The sequence below is a fragment of the Dasypus novemcinctus genome, assembly GCF_030445035.2.
Source record: "Dasypus novemcinctus isolate mDasNov1 chromosome 19 unlocalized genomic scaffold, mDasNov1.1.hap2 SUPER_19_unloc_1, whole genome shotgun sequence".
NCBI lineage: Eukaryota > Metazoa > Chordata > Mammalia > Cingulata > Dasypodidae > Dasypus > Dasypus novemcinctus.
Window position 1 is genome coordinate 445,156 of NW_026688134.1, and position 20,890 is coordinate 466,045.

At 42.5% G+C, this 20,890-nt stretch overlaps 1 long non-coding RNA gene across 2 annotated transcripts in view; it reads right to left on the bottom strand.

Annotated features, from left to right (window-relative positions):
* LOC131277428 (uncharacterized) overlaps positions 1 to 20,890 on the bottom strand; it is a 345,246-nt gene that overhangs the window by 202,322 nt on the left and 122,034 nt on the right. The gene's annotated exons all lie outside the window — the stretch shown is intronic.

Consider the following 20,890-nt stretch of genomic DNA (forward strand, 5'->3'; position numbering starts at 1 on the left):
CAGTACTGTTTGTTGAAGAGACTATTTTTTCCCCATTAAGTGGACATGGCACACCCATCAAAAATCAACTGAGGGGGGAAGTGGATGTGGCTCAAGCGACTGAGCTCCGACCTACCACATGGGAGGTCTATGGTTTGGTTCCCAGTGCCTCCTAAAGAAGACAGCAAGCTGGTGTGGCAGGCAGGCATGACAAGCTGATGCAACAAGATGACACAACAAGAGACACAAGAAGAAAAATATAATGAGAGACACAACAAAGCAGGGAACATAGGTGGCTCAAGCAATTAGGCACTTCCCTCCCATATCGGAGCTCCCAGGTTCAGTTCTCGGAGCCTCATAAAGAAACAAAGAAGGACGAACAGACACAGCAAGGGCAAACAATGAAGAGTGGGGAGAAATAAATAAATCTTTTTAAAAAAATAATTGGGGAGGGGGGAGTAGATGTAGCTGAGTAGCTGAGCACCTACTTCCCATATACAAAGTCCTGGTTTCAATCTCCGGTAACTCCTAAACAACAACAACAACAACAAAAATCAACTAGGTTGATTTCTGAACTCTCAGTCCTGTTCCATTGCTCTATATGGCTGTCCCTGTGCCCATACCACACTTATTTAATTACTGTAGTTTTCTAATAAGTTTTGAAATTGGGAAATATGAGTCCCCTAGCTTTGTTGTTCTTCTTTAGTGTTTTTGGCTAGTCGGGGTTCCTTACCCTTCAATAAGAATTTGATGATTAACTTTTTCATTTTTTAAAAAAATTCTTTTGGAATTTTGATAAGGATTGTGTTCAATCTGTAAATTGCTTTGGGTAGTACTGACATCATAATGAGATTAAATCTTCCAATCCTTGATCATGGAATATCTTCCCATTTATTTAGACCTTTCAAAATTTGTTCCAGTAATGAATTGAAGTATTCTGTGTATAAGATCTTTACATCCATGGTTAAATTTACTCCCAGATATTTTATTCTTTTAGTTGCTATTGTAAATGGTGTTGTTTTCTTGACTTCCTTTTTGGATTGCTCATTGCTAGTATATAGAAAAACCGTTGATTTCTGTTTGTTGATCCTGTATGCTCTCACTTTCTGAATTCATTGATTAGTTTTCTTATAGATTCAATGGGGTTTTCTATATATAGAATCATGCCATTTGCAAAAAAGGGATATTATCTCCTTCTAATTTGGATGACCTTTATTTCATTTTCTTGCCTAATTGCTCTGGTTAGCACTTCCAGAAAACATTGAGTTGGAGTTGTGAAAGTGGACATCCTTGCCTTTTCATTCCTTAGCTTAGAGGGCAAGCTTTCAGCTGTTCACTGTTGAGTATGATGTCAGCTGTGGGTTTTCATACATGCCCTTTCTCATGTTAAGGAAGTTCCCTTCTATTCCTAGTTTTCTGAGTGTTTTATGAAGAAAGAGTACTGGATTTTGTCAAATCCCTTTTCTGGGTCACTTTAGATTATTATGTAGCTTTTTTCCCCTTCCATTAATGAAGTTCATTACATGATTGTTTTTCTTATACTGAACCACAGCTGTATTCCTGTGATAAATCCCACTTGATCATGGTGTACAACCATTTTAATGCACTATTGGAATCAGTTTGCTAGTATTTTCTTAAGGATGTTTGTATTTATATTCATAAGGGATAGTGGTCTATGATTTTCTTTTCCTGTGACTTCTTTATCTGGCTTTGACGTTGGGGTGGTGCTGGCCTCAAAGAATGAATTTGGAAGTGTTCCCTCTTCTTCTATTTTTTGGAAGATTTTCAGAAGGATTGGTGTTAATTCTTCTTTGAATGTTGGTTAGAATTCATTTGTCAGACTATCTGGTCCTGGACTTTTCTTTGTCAGGAGGCATTTAGACACTGATTTAGCCTCTTTATTTGTTTGTCTGTTTAGATCTTGTGGCAGTTTGATATTATTAAAAAATTCCAAAAAGAGAGATTATGTTTATAAACTCGTCTTTTCCTTTGGGTGTGATAATCCTTTGATTGTATTACATTCAGGTTTCACTTTTATTTGGTAAAATTAAGATTAGGGCTTTGATTCAGCCACATCAGTAGGATGTTGAGTCCCCACCCCCTTGGCAGGCGGACACTCACACAGAAAACTACATGGCAGAGGAGAGAGCTGTGTTTTGATGCTGCAGCATGAGGGAGAGAGCTGAGCCATTTGCCTGATAGTTTACAGCAGAGCAGCTGAGCCTGGAAGGACAAGCCCTGGGATGAGAGATGAGCCTTACGTCAGCCCACAGCTGAGATGGGAAGAAGCTGGGGCCATGGAGTCTTAAGAGGAAGAGGAAAGCTGAACCCTCACAGAGACCGGCGGCCATCTTTCTCCAACATGTGGCAACAGACTTTGGTGAGAGAAGTAACTTACACTTCATGGTCTTGTGACTGTAGGCTTCTACCCAAATACCCTTCATAAAAGCCAACAGATTTCTGGTACTTTGCATCAGTACCCCTTTGGCTGACTAATACAGATCTATTTCATCTTGAGTTAGTTTAGGTAATTTGCATATTGCTAGGAATTTATGTATTTCATCTATGATATCTAGTTTTTGGTGTACAAATGGTCATAGTATTCTTTTATTTTTAAAGATTTATTTATTTATTTCTCCCCCTTTCCCCCACCCCCACCCCAGTTGTCTGTTCTCTGTGTCTATTTGCTGCGTCATCTTCTTTGTCCGCTTCTGTTTTTGTCAGCAGCATGGGAATCTGTTTCTTTTTGTTGCATCATCTTGTTGTGTCAGCTCTCCATGTGAGCGGCACCATTCTTAGGCAGGCTGCACTTTCTTTTGTGCTGGGCAGCTCTCCTTATGGGGCGCAATCCTTGCACGTGGGGTTCCCCTACATGGGGACACCCCCGTGTGGCACGGCACTCCTTGCACACATCAGCACTGCACATGGGTCAGCTCCACATGGGTCAAGGAGGCCCAGGGTTTGAACTGCAGACCTCCCATGTGGTAGATGGACGCCCTAACCACTGGGTCAAGTCTGCTTCCCCATAGTATTCTTTTATAGTCCCTTTTATTTCTCTAAGGTAGGTAGTAATATTCCCTCTTTCTTATTTTTGTTATTTGTGTTCTCTCTCTTTTTCCCTGTGTCAGTCTAGATAAAGGTTTGTGAATTTCTTCTGAGTAGAGCAGGGAGCCATGTAAAAATGACAGCTTCCCACCAAACAGAGTGTTATGTCAGAACAAAGACTCAGACAAGTACAGCTTGGGGAGCAAAAGAACATTTAATAGGGGGCTTAAGTGGTATATCACACAGTGGTAGATCCAGGCCTGGTCATGGCCTAAAACCTTTCTGTGGCACTGGGCAGGGAATGTGGGACTCCCAAGGTTCAAGTCCACCCTTGCCACAAAGCAAGAGGATTCTTTTATGCCTCATGTCCATGTGTGGATGGGGAGGGCACGTGAAGGGGGAGCATGATTTAGAAAGTGCAGTGCTCAGGGAGGATAATCAAAGATGGGACATTCACAGTGTTCCCCAGCAGGCACTTTCACAGTAATTATGTAAAATGAGCATTTACAAAAGCGATCAAGCAGTTCACAAATCAGATTATTCTTATATTTCCTGGGAGAGAGGTCTAAGCATCCTTTATCAGTTATAAGTTCACAAACAGTTATTTCTCAAGGCTTGCTGTGTAATTATTAAGAAATGAAATGCTGACTAAAAGGGGAAAGAACTGGAAGGTTTCTGGGAAAAATACAAAGACATATATGATACAGAATTTAATTGCTCTTTTCAAGTTTTCAGTTTTGTTGATTTTCTCTAGATTCTCTATTTCATTTATCTTTGCTCTAATCTTTAATATTCCTTCCTTATGTTCACTTCGGGTTTAGATTTTTCTTTTTCTAATTCCTCCAGGTGTGAAGTTATGTCACTGATTTGATATCTTTTTCAGTGCAGGCATTTATAGCTATAAATTTACCTCTGAGCACTGCTTCTGTTGCATCCAATAAAATTTGGTATTTTTTTTTTATTTGCTCAAGATATTTCCTAATTTTCCATGTGATTTCTTCTTTTACCAACTGGTTGGTTAAGAGTATATTTAATTTCCACGTAGTTGTGAATATTGAAGTCATCCCTCTGTTACTGATATCTAGCTCCCTTCCACTATGGTAAAAGAAGATACTTTGTATGATTTCACTCTTTTTAAACTTACTGAGACTTGTAATCTGTATGGTATATCCTAGAGAATAATGCATGTGCACTTAAAAAGAATGTACATTCTACTATTGTTGGGTGAACGTTCTACAGGAGTCCTTTAGGTCGAGTTGATTTATAGTATTGTTCACGTCTTCTATTCCCCCTTGAACTTATGTATAGATGTTTAACCCACTATTGAAGGTGATATATCCAAGTATTATCAATTCTTGAGTATACAATTATATCAATAACTATATTATTGATAATAATTCTATATCAATAGAATTCTACTTCTCCCTTCATCTCTGTCAGTGTTTGCCTCATATATTTTGGAACTCTGTTGTTAGTTACACATATATTTAAAATTGTTATATCTTCTGGATGAATACCCTTTTATAAATATATGGTACCCTTCTTTGTCCCTTGTAATAGTTTTTCACTATTTTGTCTTATTATAATATAACCACCCCATTGTCTTTTAGTTGTAATATTTGCATGGAATATTTTTCCATCCTTTCACTTTTAATCTACTTCTGTCTTTGAATTAAGGTGAATCTCTTATAGACAGCATATTGTTGGGTCATATTTTTATGTTGTTCTCACAAATTACATATTTATTTTCATACACCCCAAACCTGTGATTTATAATTTTTTATGCATTTGCATTTTAGATCCTGTAAGAAGTAAAAAGCAGAGTCACAAGCCAAAATTTAAATAACATTGGCATTTATATTTATAGTATATCATGCCATTACCTTTACTGATCTTTTTTCTTCATGCAGATTACATCCATTGTGCCCTTTTCTTTCAACTTAAGAACTCCCTTTTACACTTCTTGCAGGGTTGGTCTAGTGGTGACAAATTCCCTCAGCTTTTGTTTATCTCTCTCTCATTTTTGAAAAACAGTTTTGCCAGATATAGACTTTTTGGTTGGCAATTTTTTTCCTCTCAGCACTTTAAATATGTCATCCCACTGCTTTTTACCTCTATGCTTTCTGATGATTAATCAGCACTTAATCTTATTGAAGGCCCTTGTACATGAGGTGTTATTTCTCTCTTAAACCTTTCAGCATTTTGTCTTTGTCTTTGGTATTTAACAGTTTGATAATAATGTATCTTGGTGTGTGTCTATTTGGGTTTTCCTGAATGGAGTCTGTTGTACTTCTTGGATGCGTATACTATGTCTTTCATTAAATTTTGCAAGTTTTCAGTCATTATTTCTTCTGCCCCTCTCCCTTTCATTTCCTTCTTAGACTCCCATAAAGCATATCTTGGTATGCTTGATAGTATCCCACAGGTCTCTCTGGCTCTATTCACTTCTCTTCATTTTTCTTTTTTCTTTCTGCTCCTCAGACTGAATAATTTCAATTTTCTAATCTTCAAGGTCACTAATTCTTTCCTTTACCTACTACAATCTGTTGCTGAACCCCTCTAGGGAATATTTTGTTGTTGTTGTTACTGTGGTCTTCAGCTGTGTTTGCTGCTTTCTTATGATTTTTATCTCTTTTCTGGTCTTTTCTTTATGTCCCTCTATTGCTTGCCTTCAGTTGTTGGTGTTTTCCATTATTTCTTTGGACATATTTAGAACATTTTTAAAGTCTTTTCTGGTATGCCCAGAATCTGGTACTCCTCACTTATGATTTACAATGCTTTATCTGGCTCTTTTGCATGGATCCTCATTTCCTGTTTCTTTGTATGTCTTGCAATCTTTTATTGCACCCTGGATATTTTGACATTTTAATGTGTTATTTCTGAAATTTAGTCACGGAAGCATCTGTCCCTTTAGTTTGTATCCAGCTAGTGTTATTACAGAGAGTTCCTTGAACACCAGGAAAAGCAGGGGGAAAAAGAAAAAGAAAACAGCTTTCCCAGTCTTTGCAGATTAGTCTGTGCAAGTGCTTTCCTTCAGAGCTTAGCCTGCCTTACAATAAGTTTAAAGAACAGCCTCCTTAGTCTTTTCTGACTTAGATCTTATCCTGGGAATACATTTGTGGTCCTAGGAATTCTCCCTTTACATGGATCCAAATGTCCCTTTTCCCCTAGGACACAGTCTTTCCTCCCAGTCCCAGGTTCTGCACCATATGTTCCACAGCTGGAAAATGTTTACCCAAGGATGCTGTGATTTCACTGTTCTCCTGCAACAGACTAGCTGCCCTGAGAGCCACCTCTATGTATAGGGCCAGGCCTGAGATGGTGAAGCTGAAACAAGTGTCCTGGTTCAGACCCTCAGTCTGCCATCAGAGAGACTAGCAAAGACATACATGCATTGGAGTATGTGCACAAGAGTTAGCATGTTTCCTACAAAACTAGGACTGTGGACCTGCGGCGGTTTGCTCGGTCGGTAGAGGTGGGGTCTGGCTGCGGACCAGGGGTCGGTCCAGCTCTGGACGAGGGGTCGGTCCCGCTTGGGACGAGGGGTCGGTCCCACTTGGGACGAGGGGTCGGTCCGGCAGCAGACGAGGGATCGGTCTCACAGGGGTTGCGCGGTTCGGCTGATGGGGTCGCCCGGAGAAGCAGGCGACGAACTGGGGACAAGGGAGGCCAGGCCCTTGTCGGGGGCTCTCAGGACTGGAGGGCGCACGGCAGAAGACCTACCGCGGAGACAAGGTAAACACGCAAGTCCACTTTATTGAGGGAGAGGCAACAGTTTTATAGGGGCTGGGGAAGGCTGATTGGTCGAAGCCCCGCCCTGTTCTGATTGGTTGCCAGAGAAAGGTCAGTGGGCGGTACTGGATGGGGGAGGGGTGGTGGTTAGGGATTGGCTGTCGCTGTTGCTGGGGGAAGAGGCAGGGTTTAGGGATTGGTGGCTGCTGTTGCTGGGGTAGAGGGCAGACTTGAGATTCCCGCCCACGCCTGGCTGTTGCTGCTGTCGGGGGAGGGGAAAAGGGCAGACTGGATTTTTCCGCCCTGCGCCTGCGCAGGGAGAAAGAAGAAGAAGGGTGCCGCCCCACAAGGCATCGTGTGGCGCCATCTGGGAGGAGGGGCGGCCACGGAAGCATGGCTGTCGAGAAGGGGAGACCCGAGGGCACTCTGCGCCCATGCCGAGCTTCCTTCAGGGGTGGCGGTGAGTCCGACCAGCCACCCTATTATGGGGGCAGCGGCTTGGCCTGCCACGGCTCCTCCTCCACCAGGCCAGCAAACCACACTTCAGCCTGAGGGGTGACCGCATGGACCCACTAGGAAAGCAGGCCAGCTCTGCACAGAACTAGGGAGTGGGTAGGAGAAGGTTCCTACAAGTTTTTTTTTCATTTCTCCCCCCCATTTCCCCTTTCCCCCCATTGTCTGCTCTCCATGTGCATTTGCTGTGCATTCTTTTGTGTCTGCTTGTATTCTCATCAGGCGCTCTGGGAACTGATCCCAGGACCCTCCAGAGCAGGAGAGAGGCAATTACTTTCTTGCGCCACCTTAGTTCCCCTGTTCTGTTATGTCTTCTTACCTTCTCTCCGTCATGTCTCTTTTTGCATCATCTTACTGCGTCAGCTCTCTGCACTGGCTGGCACTCCTGCGTGGGACAGCTTTCCCGCATGGGACAACATTCCCATGCAGGGTGGCCCTCCCATGTGGGGCCGCATTCCTGAGTGGGCCAGGAATCTGCATGGGCCAACTCACCACGCGGGCCAGCTTGCCCTCACCAGGAGGCCCTGGGGATTGAACTCTGGACCTCCTACATCCTACCAGTTTTAAGTTGACTTTTTCTTGATTTGGCACTTACCCTATTACTGAAACCATTTAACTGTTTTCTGGATTTCTAAGGAAGTGGTTCTGCTAGATTTTGCTTGTTGTTTAAATCTTCTGTAGAGGAACAGGATTCTAGAACATCTCATTCTGCCATCTTGCCCCTCATATTCATCACCATGAGCCCCTCTTTGAATGGGGACACTCTATTCCTGAGAACACATGCTGGGAAATACTGCAGTGTCGTTCTCACCATTATAATCCTCCTGGTTTCTCTCTTCCCTGAATTAGAGCATTTCTTTTGTCCCCATCTGTCAAAGTCTGATCAGCTACCAGCATGCCCATCTGCAGCACAGCAGACACCAAGAATAGTACAATTACCCAGGGAACCAGAGAGACATGGAATTCTTTTTGCATTAGATAAGCCCAGGCTAGTCACTGTTGAGTGCATCAGCTAAAAGAAATGATTTACAAAGGACACCAGAACAAAAGAATTGTTAGTATCCATACACCCACACATGCACACACACATAAACCCCTATAAATGTTATTGGGCGTCATCCATCAAGATGCCTTTGAACAGATCTCATAAACATAAAAAAATGTTTATGATGGTGAACAAGGCACTTTAATATCTCTTGAATAACTTGTGTTGTCAGTAGTGTCCATTGCAGTATTTTCTCATTTTTTGTCCTCTCTTGCTGCTGCTGGCCACTCTGAAAGAAATGAGCTTCCCAACTGTATTAATAGCTTTTTCATCTTCCTGCCACTGCTCCCTCTAAATGGCTTGCCTTTATCTATTCATGAAATAAATAACTGCTGCCTTTCATGTCTCCCAAACTCTCCCTGTGCCTGGCGAGATTAGAGAAGTCAAATCTCTCCAAGGGGCTCTTCAAATTCCTGCATTGTAGGAATCTTGGTAAGGCTGGCTGGGTGTGGAGTCAGTGGGAATTAGGCAAGTCTGGACATCTTTTTGTCACAGGGGAATTTGCACAGAGATCTTCAGTTTGCAGGTATGTTGGGTGAAGGCTTCACTGGGTTCATAATCCTCTCCGTCAATTACCTGTGTGTTCCATAGCCATTTCTCTCCATTGGAAGCCACATATTATGGCAGTTAAACAGCACAGGCCCAGAGCCAAGCAAACATGGGCTCAAATCCCAGCGCTGCCAATTACTGTGTGACCTCAGGCAACAAGTTGCTTACTTGCTCAGAGCCTCTCTTTCCTCCTTTGTAAAAGAGGGGTGATAATTATACGTAATTCACAAGGGAGCTGTAAGCATGAAATAAGTTAATATGATAAAGAGCCTAAAACAATGTTGAGCACATGATGAGCACCATGTCAGTACTTGGTAAGTACTTTCTGAATGAAGAGTTTTCTTTTTCATTCTTCTTTTTAATTGAGAATGAATGTAAAGACCTGACACATAGTAAGCATTCCATACATGGCAGCCATTATCATTACTATGACTATTCCTTTTTACCGTATATTTTAACATGTGGTAAGACACTTGACCTATATTAGCTGTATTTCATCTGATTCTTATTTAGTAATAATCATTAATATTATTATTAACTTCACTTCGCATTTGAGATATCCAGTCCAGGAATGTTCAGTAGGTTTTTTTCATGTTCACAGGTGGCTGCAGTGGGAGTTTAATCCAGTTTGATCCGCTGCCAATTTTGTATTTAATCCATCTAGATGGTCAGCACCAGGATGGCAGAGCCTTGTCTGAGTATAAGATGCAACTTTAATAAAACTAAAAAAATGATGACTAACTTGCATTAGTTCCTACCAGGCCCTTCTTAGGCATTTTATATGCATTGTGCCATTTAATCCTCACCATACCTCAATGAGTAGGTAACATTTTATTCTCATTTTACAGGTGAGGAAACTAAGGCTCAGGAAATTGATGTAACATGTCCAAAATCACTATATTGGGAAGTGGTATAGCCAGAATATGAACCTGACTCCTAAATCTATGAAACTTCCACCCTCATTTACTTGCTGTGTGACCTTTGGCAAGACATGCTCTAAGCCTTCATTTCCAGTTATCGAAGAATTGGAATCTCATTTGTTTTCCCTTTAGACTTGATTAGCATCTTAATTCAATCCAATTGGGCTGATATTTGAGCCTGTCTGCTGGGATAAAACAGCATCCTAGGCTCAAAAAGGATGTAAAAGATCATCCAGTCAATCTTGGCAAAAAGTTTGTACCTCCCAATCCAATTCTGAAAAACCAAAGGCAATGGGAGCCTGGAGCCCTCCACTGAAAAAGGTTTTTAAGATGACATCTGGTCTGAAGAGGCAATTGTGCCATGATCTACTAGTGCTGTCTGGTGTGGATGAAGATGTGGAGAGCAGAGCCCTCTGTGATGCAAAAGTAACTTTTGCTAGACTTAAATGGATATAGAAAATGTTCACTTATTTTCTCTGATCAAGGTAGAAAGCAATTTACTTGAAACCAGTTACTGACTTAGATAATGTAAACCGGAACTTCTTTCCTTCATTCTTCATTCTTTCCTTCTTTCGACATTAGCTAGTACTTGGCCTTTATCCATTATCGCAAGTATCTTTGACAATCGGCAAAGAAACAAAAAAAATTTTTTTCAACAACTTTTGAATTGAACATAGCAGGAAACCAAAGAGACAATTCCCTAGTTAGCAAGGAATCTGGTTTTCTTGAGAATCACTTAATGAATGGCCAGCCAAGAAAGGCAGGTAAGAGTGTTGTCCAAACTGCTGACCTACACATTTCACACTTAGGGACCCTTCCATTTCAACAAGTTCTGAGAACCTCATAAGTTACAACACGGCATAACAAAGAGACCATAAAACAAGATGCCAGCTGGGGAAAGCAGACTCCTTCCTACCTGGAGAAGAAGGATTTACACAGGTACTTGCCAAAAATAATTTCCACATGTGAAAGGATAAACTGCATCAGTCAACTTCAATTATCACAGATGGAGGCAGCCTGGGACACAGCTAAAGCAAATGGAAGAAATCCAACAGTTGTTCCTTTTTAGCCTGGAGTTCTCTGCAAAGGCTTGGGAGTTTCAGACAGACCTATTCCAAACCCTGTCTCACCCTCTTCCTGCTGTGTGAACTTGGGTAAGTCATTCTACCTCTCCTGAGCCTCAAATTCCTTATCTATAAAGTGGAGCTCATACCATATCTTGTTCCTAGCACTTATTGTGAGGATTAAATGAAACCATGAAGAGATAGTACCCAGCAGAAGGCCTGCAATATGGTGAGTCCACTATCAGCAGGAGCTCTGTTTCTCACTGGTGATGAGGGAAGCATATTTGCCTTCCTGAATGAGGGTTACGCAGACTAATAAGGAAACAAGTCAGCAGGCCCCATATCAAATGCTAGAGTTGTAGTGGTGAAAGCTGCTAGATAAGAAACCAAGTCCCTACTCTGCACTCACTTGCTATTCAGCCATGGGAATTTTACTCACTTCTCTGAGCCTCAGTTGGCCCATTTGTCTCATGGGTGGACAGCACAAGATTTAAGAACAAAGACAGAGGATTCAGGCCCAGCGCTGCCATTTTCTGTATGTGTGACTAACCCTTGGTTTCCTGGTCTATAAAATGAGAATGATAATAACACTACCAGGCTCCCAGTGGAAATTAATAAAAATACAATTTACTTTGTGTGCTGAGCTGAGAGTTGCCTGGATATCAGCTACCACCACAAGACTCTGCTTCCCTCAAACATCCCATTCTCCTCTCTCCTCCAAAGGCAACCAAGATTATTCAGAAGCTTTAAAAATGTAAATGTCTCCTTCTCCAGTACTCTGTAGGAAAAATTCTAAGAAAAAGCAAAGCTCCTATATCAGCATTAATTAAACTGCCAGCTTGTAACACTCCCATTATTCAACCGATAAATCTACTTCCTATCTGTTCGGTAGGAATCCCCGGGTCACATAAACACAGGCTGGAGGTTTATGGAACCTTAAAGGACTCTTGATAGTTCCTGGAGTCTTTTTTGGTCCCCACCCATCTTGCAGTATCGAGAAGGTCTGCTGTGCAAGTTAATGGGGGAAATGACTTTCCTCGGCACTTTCCCCATCTGTCTTAATTTTTTAAATTATACTTTTATTAAACCCTTAAGGAAAATGGACTTGTTGGATTCTCATTAAACAGGGAACTACGCACTGCATAAAAGAGACATGATTTTTTAAAACTACCTTCACAATTTGCCTTAATGAATTCTCTCTCTGCTACTGTATTACTGTGAGTGTGCAAATAAATAGAACATGTTGTGAGTGGGAGGTGGAAAAATGGATATTTAAATGGCTGATAATATTTCTTGTGGCTTCCAGTTGGGATCTTTCTTCCTAGGAACTCAAAGCCCTTGGATCCTTATGGTACAGTCTTTTTCCCCTGGAGAATGACTTAATGTCAGGGTGGAACGTGAACTCACCCTGGGAATCAAACATGGAGGAAGGACTGGTCTCACACAGCAGTCTCAGAGCAATTCTGGGATCTGCTCTCTAAGAGAATATGTGACATTTCTTGAGCATCTACTCTGGCCAGGCACCTGCTAGGTGCTCTTCCTAATCAATGGTTCTCAGCTGCGGCAAATTAGACTATATTTCCCAATTCCGCCTCTTCCCTCAACAAAACTATACTGATGTATTCTTTGCCATGGGACTTCGCAGTGCTTCTCACACAGATGCAGCCTACTTCCCATCTCATTGGTTTTGGAATTGGTCATGTGACTTGCTATGATCACTGGTCACTGGAATGTGGGAGGAAGTGATAGTGTGACAGTTCCAATCTGAGCTTCAAGAGGTGTCACATATTGGCAAATGCCCTCTTGCACTTCTGCCTTCACCATAACAAGGACATGCTCCAGAAAGCTAGTGGTTCCAGAACAGGATACATGGAACAGACCCACAACCTGGAAACAAGTTCAATTAGGATCAGTAAAACCCTAGCCCATCTACAGGCACAGGAGTGAGAAGAAGAAATGTTTGTTATTTATTTTGGGAGTTATTTGTTTCACAGCATTATTGCAGCAGGAACTGACTAATACATCAACCATGCATCACAATCACCTAGGGATCTTTTAAAATTTTGATGCTTAGGCCCATCCCAGAGATTCTGATTCAGATGTCAGCCAGTGTTGGGAAACACCAATCTGCATTATCACATTACCACATCTCTATAATCCTATATGGTCAGCCTTAACGACTGCACTTTACAGATGAGGAAACTGGGTCTAGGGGACAAAGAATACTTGTCTGGAGGCTTTCCAGCTAGAAAGTGGCAAAGCTGGGATTCAAGGCAAGATCTGTGTAACTCAAGAGTCTCAAAGTAGTTGGGAAGCTTGCTGAAAAATGTGCACTCCTGGGTCCCACTAAGCCTACTAAATCAATTCTCTAGGGAACGGAACAATAAACCTGTCTTGTTAACTGGCTTCTGTGGTGAGCATAATTCTACAATGGCCCCCAAGATCCCCAGCCCCTGATGTATACACCCTACATAGTCCACTCATTTAGAGTCTGGATGGAACAAGTGAATAGATGACTATTCACCCTGGTGATTTGGTTATATTTATATGGCAAAGGTAAAAGAATTTTGCAGATATAATTAAGATGCCTAATCAAGTGTCTTTAAGTTAATCTAAGAGGAGATGTTCCTGGGTGGGCCTGACCTAACCAGGTGGTCTTATACTAAAGGGCCTAGAAGTCACAGACAGAAGAACTTGGCTCTGAAAAAACACTGTAATGCTATGAAGAGGTACACAAGGCATAGAACAGCAAGTGGCTGCTAGATGTTGAGGGCCTTAGTTCTACAACTTCAAGTAAATGAATACTTCCAATAACCAGGAGGTTGGAAGAAGAACCCAAACCTCATGTGAGACTCATTTCTAGCAGACTCCCACTCCTTGATTTCAGTCTAGTGAGACCCAAAGCACAGGACCCAGCTAACCTGTGCCCAGACTCCTGCACTCCTGCCCCCTTGGAAATGGTGAGTTAATAAATTAATGTTGTTTTAAGCTAAATTTGTGGTAATTTGTGGTAGAAATGTGGTAGAAACTAACATGGCTTTCCATGCAATTTTCCTTGGGCCCTACTTGAGAGAAACTGGAACTCCGTTCCTCTAAGCCTGTTTGGAGGTGGGAGCCAATGAAATTAACCAGATCAAAACTAAACCAGGCCTCAAAAAATTATTATTGAGATAGGCTTAGGGTTGTGTTGTTATTGTTGTCCTGGCTTAGATTGAGGTTAATTGAGAAATGAATTGCTGATTACTAGGTATATTCAAATAGCAACATCCCTGCTAAGGCTTAGACCAGTGCTGAAACTGTTTATGGTGAAGGCCAGCTCTGTTTTTCTTTCCAATACATCCTAGATGGATTTGTGGTCCTAGTGAGCATGATTAATGCTAGCTCACACCACAAGCAGCTCTCTACTGAGTTGCAGCAACTCCTGAACTGCTCTATACCCGGTTCAACAAAACGGGTATCCTGACTGTGCCCTTGGATGTTGTGCGGTATTGAATTGCTATAAAAGGTTCTAACTGCTAGCTCTCAGGTTTTGACTTATCTTGTCCTGGACAGGTAACAGTCACAGACTGGAACAGCTCAGCAGACTACATTTTGAGGGGCACTGGCTTAGAGTCAGGCAGTGGCCCTCACCCCTCACAGCTGCAGTCCAGGGGAAGAGACTGCAAATGATGCCGAGACCCTGCATATCCCCAGATCATCCACATCATGTTTCTTTTCATTCTCAGCTTCCCCAAAGTCAATAGTCATACTGCTGTACTTCCTTCATCAAGAAAAGGCTTCTGGTTGTTAGAGATTTGGCATGCAGTGTGGGACCCCACAGGAGACTAGGGACCAGAGCAGATTTACCATGAGGTTCATGAGGCATGTTTCAGGACCCCTCACTTGAACACATCCCTCCTAAAACATTCCTCCCATTTTGGGGAGGTCCCCTTAAATTTTATAAGCTTCGGTGCCTCCCAAATCCAAATCTACCCCCTATAGAAGACTTGGGCATTAGAGCCGCTAGATGAACCTGCACACATCCTGCAGCTCTGAAGTTAGGTATATCTTATCTACACTCTCTCTGCCTTCCCAGGGTATTTAGAGGTGTAACCAGAGAGCACTCGAGTGGAACCTCAGCAATGCCACCCACTCATTGAACTTGGATGAACAGCTGCCCTTCTCAGGGCCTCGGTTTCTTCATCTGTACAATGGAAGCAAAAACAGAATCCTTATAAGTTTAGTGAGGACATGAGCAAATGGATGCCGTACAGACCTTGATGTTCAACAGAGAGGTTGTGTATAGTGACTCAGCACTTAGCCTCTGAAGGCAGAATATACCGGGCAACTGGGTTCACTCTGAGGTGCTGGGTGACCACACAAGCCACCCAATGGTATAGATCCAATTGTGTCCCCCAAAAAGACATGTTCAAGCCCTAACCCCAGGTCTTCTGCATGTGATCCTATTTGAAAACAGGAACTCTGATGAGGCCAATCTGAATTATGTTGGGCCCTGATCCAATATGACCAGTATCCTTAAAGGGAGAGGAAATTTGGACACAGACAGACAAAGAGGGGAGACAGCCACGTGATAGAGGGTGAGTATGTTAATGGATTATCAGAAAACCACTACCAGAACCCTAAAGAATTCAGAGGAAGTATGGCCTTGACAACACTTTGATTTGGACTTTCAGCCCCCGTAACTTTGAGATGATAAATTTCTGTTGTTTTAAGCCGTCTTTTTTATGGAAGCCCTAGGAAACCAAGACACCTGACATCCCTGAGGCTTCACTTCCTCAGATGAGAAATAAGTCTAATATAGTAACTCCACTTTGGGTCACTCTGAGGATTAAAAGATGATGCATGAAAACAAGTCACAGACACCCTGAGGCAGGGTGAGTACTCACAAATAGCAACAATCACTACTTTACAAACACAAAGTGTGTCGGGAAGATATCTGAGTGCTCTGGTAGGGTTAAAGGATCCAGGAGCCTGGACCCAGGGCTCAAACCCACCCCCTTGGGCTCGTTGGTGCAGACGGAGCCCACCACCCACAAAGCCAGCCCACCACAGGCCACCAAGCCTGCTTCTGTCGGCACAGGCCTGCAGATGCGTGCACTCACTGGTTCTCAATTCTCTCCTGATTGCCCACTAATATCTCTCTGGGGGCTGATTGATGATGACAGGAGACAATCTATAGCTGTGTGACAGAATGTTTACTACCAGCCCTCTAGGAAATGATTACTTCGTGGTAATTTTGAACCTCCAGACTATGACGCAGTGTCTCATATATTAAACCACAGCAAGCAGTGTATAAAAGTGTTACAATGAGACCTTGTATTTCACAGGGTAGTGGGGCAGGAGCAGGCAATGCCAAATGGAGTTCGGGAAAGACAAGCACAGAAGATCCAAGTTCTTCACATTCAGCCTCATGCAAGGAACAGGAATAAGCTTCAAGTCTACACAGCCACGGACAATGCTGTTTATATTCTTGGACCGCTCCAGGGTCCACCCTATGGAAAAGGTCTAGAGAAGAGGTCTCAGACAGTAACTCACACTGCCACCCACAAACTCTAGACCTGCACAGGACACAAACTCTAGACCTGCCACAGCTGGATGGATTTCTCTCTGCCTCTCCCTGTAAACGTACCAAAAAATGGATTCCTTGAGGCATCTCCTCCTTCCAAAACCTTTCTTTAAAATGAAAGTTTCCTGAAGGATAGGAATGGGATTAAAAGGGCCAATGGGATAAAACAGAGAACAGAAATAGACTCACACATATATGACCCCTGGCTTATGAAAATGTCACACTGTGCGCACAGGGAAAAGAATGGTCGTCTTAAAAGTAAGAGTTGGACAGACTGGATATCCACATGGAAAAAAGATTCTTCACCCCTACTTCCCTACTTCATACCATATAAAAATCAATTCCAGATGGACTGTGATCTAAATGCAACAGATAAAACAATTCTATGAAAACACAGAAGAATATCTTCACTCCCTTGGGGGGAGGCAGAGCTTCCTTAGCCAGGTCACAAAATGCTAACTAAAGGGAAATATTGATAAATAGGACTACAGAAACAACTGATAGTAGTAATCAAAAGATACCTAAGGGAATGAAAAGACAGCCAGTAGAATGGGAATTCATTTTATCTGAAATGCATCAAGAACTCCTATAAATTAGTAAGTACAAGATAGACAACCCAAAAGGAAAATTAGCAAAACACATGAACAGGCAGTTCACGAAAGATAGTATCCAACTGGCCAATAAGTAAGTGGAAAGGTCTGCAGACATCATTAAAACTATAACTACAAAACTCAGTCCTAACTTAATGGACTAAAACTAAAAGGACAGAAAACATCAAGCATTGGAGCAACTATAACTCTTATATATTGCTGCTGACAAGGTAAACTAGGTATAAACACATTATAAAATGGTTTCACAGCATCTATTAAAGCCAAATTATGTGTTTATATTTATATTTATGTACATACTCTATGACCCAGCAATTCTACTCCTTGGTATATGCACCAAAGAATGCATACATGTGCTAAAAAAAAGTACAAAAACATTTATAGTAGGGCTATTTAAAATAGCTAAAAACTGGACATAACCTAGGTGTCTGTCAAGAGTTGAACAGACAAATAAATTATGGTATATTCATGAATCAGAACACTATGTTTTGACGAGAATGAAAGAACTATAACTGCATGCAATAACATGGATGAATCTCACAAACAAATGTTGAGTGAAAGAAGCCAGATACATAAGAAGGCATGCCGTTTAATTCCATTTATACAAGGTGAAAATTTTAGCAAAACTAAGCTATGCTCTAGAAGTTGGGATAGTGGATACTTTTGGGGGAAAGTGACTGGAAGGGGCTTGATGGGTTCTTCTGGGAGCTGGTACTGTTCTGTTTCTTGCTTTAGGTGCTGGTTACAGGAATATATTCAGTCAGGTAAGTTTTAACAAGCTGTACACTTATGATTTGTGTACTGTTCTACTGCTACAGCATTAACCTTCAGTAAAAAGTTTGCTAAGAAAAAATTCAAGTCTTCCAGGACTAGAATACGTGCCTGCAAAGGTGAAAGGCAGAGTGAGTTTCTGGCCTTTCCTTTAGGGGTGTGATTCCTAATAAGGGAAATTCCCCCCAGCTTGAAAGGACATTATAGTGATGCTGACTTGCCAAAAAGCATGACAAATGTCCACCAGGAGGGACGAAGGTGAGAAGAAGAGCTTCGTTATTAAGTATCAAGCCCTGTGTAAACACCTGTGTGCACGTCGCTTCATTCGAGCCTCAGCCTGGATCATGAGGTAGGCACCGAACAATCCCATTTTACTGAAGACACTGAGGCACAGAGAGGGCCCTGCCCAAATGCATAAGGCCAGAGAGTGGCTGGGCCAGAACACACAGCAGGTCTCAATGACTCAAAGTCTGTGTTTCCACCCTCCTGGAAGAGCCCGCAGCACCTGGCAGCTGCTGGCTGGCTGGGAACAGCTGTCCTTCCAGGGCTCTCTGTCCTAGTGACATCCCCGCAGAGGCTCCACTTCTCAAGCCTGCCTTTATATTAGCATGACCTACTCCGCAATAAGGAAAACATTTATGGTGTTAACAAGGCAAACTGTTCATTAAAGGAGCAGTACCTTTGGGGGATTTTAATTTAGGGTAGGCACCAGCTGGGATAAAGAAGACATGTAAACCATTGGAATTGTGCTGTTTCTACACCCTACTGCAATGTGGAATTTAATTAAGATGCCTTCTAATTATGACTTCCAAACACCTGGGAATGAACGAGGCCTTGGCTGTCTGGGAAGGTCTCTGGGTCTGCACTGAGGGTGCTGACCAAAGAAAGAAGGGGAGGATATGTAAGGCAAAGAGGTGGATGGTGAGGCGTTAGGCTGCCCTCGTTCAAATTCCAGCCCCACTGCTTACCACCTGTGATGAGTTATTCAGCCTGATGGAGCTTGTTCCTTTAAATGTAAAATAAGGATGATGTGCCCAGAGAGTAACATTTTGGGATTATTAAATTATAATGACTATAAATATGTATGCATATACATACATTGTACATAAATAAATATATATATACCTTACATAAATACATACATATGCATAGACACATCCATATACTGTGGTAAATTGAATTATGTACACCAGAAGGAAAAAAAACACAATCTCATCCATTGTAAACAGGACCTTTTGGAGATGTTCTTTTTAGTTCAGGTGTGGTTCACCTGAATCAGGATGGGCCTTAATCCTATTTTTGGATGCCTTATAAAAAGGATGCTCCAGAGAGGAACCAGAAAGAGGAAGTGGAAGTCAGCTAGAACCCAAAAGAGAAAGGACAGGACACTGCCCTGTGACAGGAAAGCCAAGGAACCCCAAAGAGTGCCAGCCAGCAGGAGCACTACCAACCCAGGATAGAAACGAGCCTCCTCTGGAACCACGAGACAATACATGTCTGTTGTTTAAGCCAACCCATTGTGTGGTATTTGTCACAGCAGCCATGACGTTAAGATGTGTGCACAATGTACCACACTAACATAACATATTAAAAGGGAAAATGTGGGAGTGGGGTGGGGTATATGGAAATCCCGTATACTTCCAATATAACTTTTCTGTAATCTAAAACTTCTCTAAAAATTATGTTTATTATATGAGAAAAAGATATGTGTGCACATACACACACACATATATCACTCAGTACAGCCACAGGCACATAATAGGTGCTTAATGGTCGTTATCAGTTATTAGTATTCTGCTCATGGCTCACTGTCCTGGTTTCAGCTTTGAGAAGCAGACCCAGATGTTATAAACGCCTTCACCTCAGTTCAGAGAAATTACCAGGTTGCTCAAGGTCACTCAGCTTAGCAAGAGCCAAGGTGAGGCTGGATCCCAACTTTATCTCCCTCAAATTCTTCCTTTTCCCTGCACGATATTCCAGACATGAGCTGGACTCAGCGCTCCCAGCACTGTACAGTCACCGGGATCAGAGTAGCTTATTCTGAGGGGGAGCTGGGCACAGAGCACGAGGCCTGTGGAGACAAAGCCCACCACCTGCACACATCTGCTCCCCTGCCTCACAGGGGTTGACACTCACAACTCTTCTTGGCCAATGATGAGAGAGTTGGTGTGTTTCGCAGCATCAGGGGAGCCAGGAAAGGTTGAGGGTGGAGAGAAGTGGCAGAGGGAAAAGATTTAGGAAGTGGAATTCCCCCACAATATGGCAGCTGAGGGGCGGTAGAAGAGAGGAGCTGAGGAGGGATGCTGGTGCGCAGGATGGGGCTTAGTCTTGTGGGAGCAGTGGACTGTGGGACCATTCACTGAGAGCAGGCATGTGGGGGAAGGAGATGAGTTTCACTTTGGACCCCCACCCACCTACAGCACCTGAGCCAAGCTCGCTCTCCTTGCTGAGAACTAAGCACCAAAATATACTCTGCACTGGGGTGCGATGGGGCAAAAACTTGGGCACAAACTACAAATCATATTCAAGAAGGCTTCAAGATACTATTCCCTTTATTTTATTGGCCATCTTACTGCATACAAAGACCCTTCCTAGGCCTAAGCAGACATTAGGATAAACACACCATGGGGTCTGCCCTCTGGAAGCTTACAATCCTGTGGGAGAGACAAACACACTTGCCAATGACTTCCATAAACCTCACAAAGAACTAACAGGGTTCCAAACCTGCTCCTCAGTTTAACTGCTGGCTTCTTTTCTTTTTTTTTTTTTAATTTTTTATTACATTCATAAAATATGAGGTCCCCATATACCCCCCACCCCCTTCCCCCTCTCCTCCCCCCACAGCAACAATCTCCTCCATCATCATGAGACATTCATTGCATTTGGTGAATACATTCTATACATTACTTAACCCCTTTGAGCCATAGTTTCCTCATCTGTAAAATGAGGGTGAAAACAATAGTACCTAACTCATGGGCTGGTGTGAGGATTAAGTAATACTAAATAATAACTGGCATTGATTGCACCTCAATAATTCCAGCACTATGTACTTAGCACATAGTAGAGGTTCAGTAAATATTTGTTGAAGGATTGAGCAC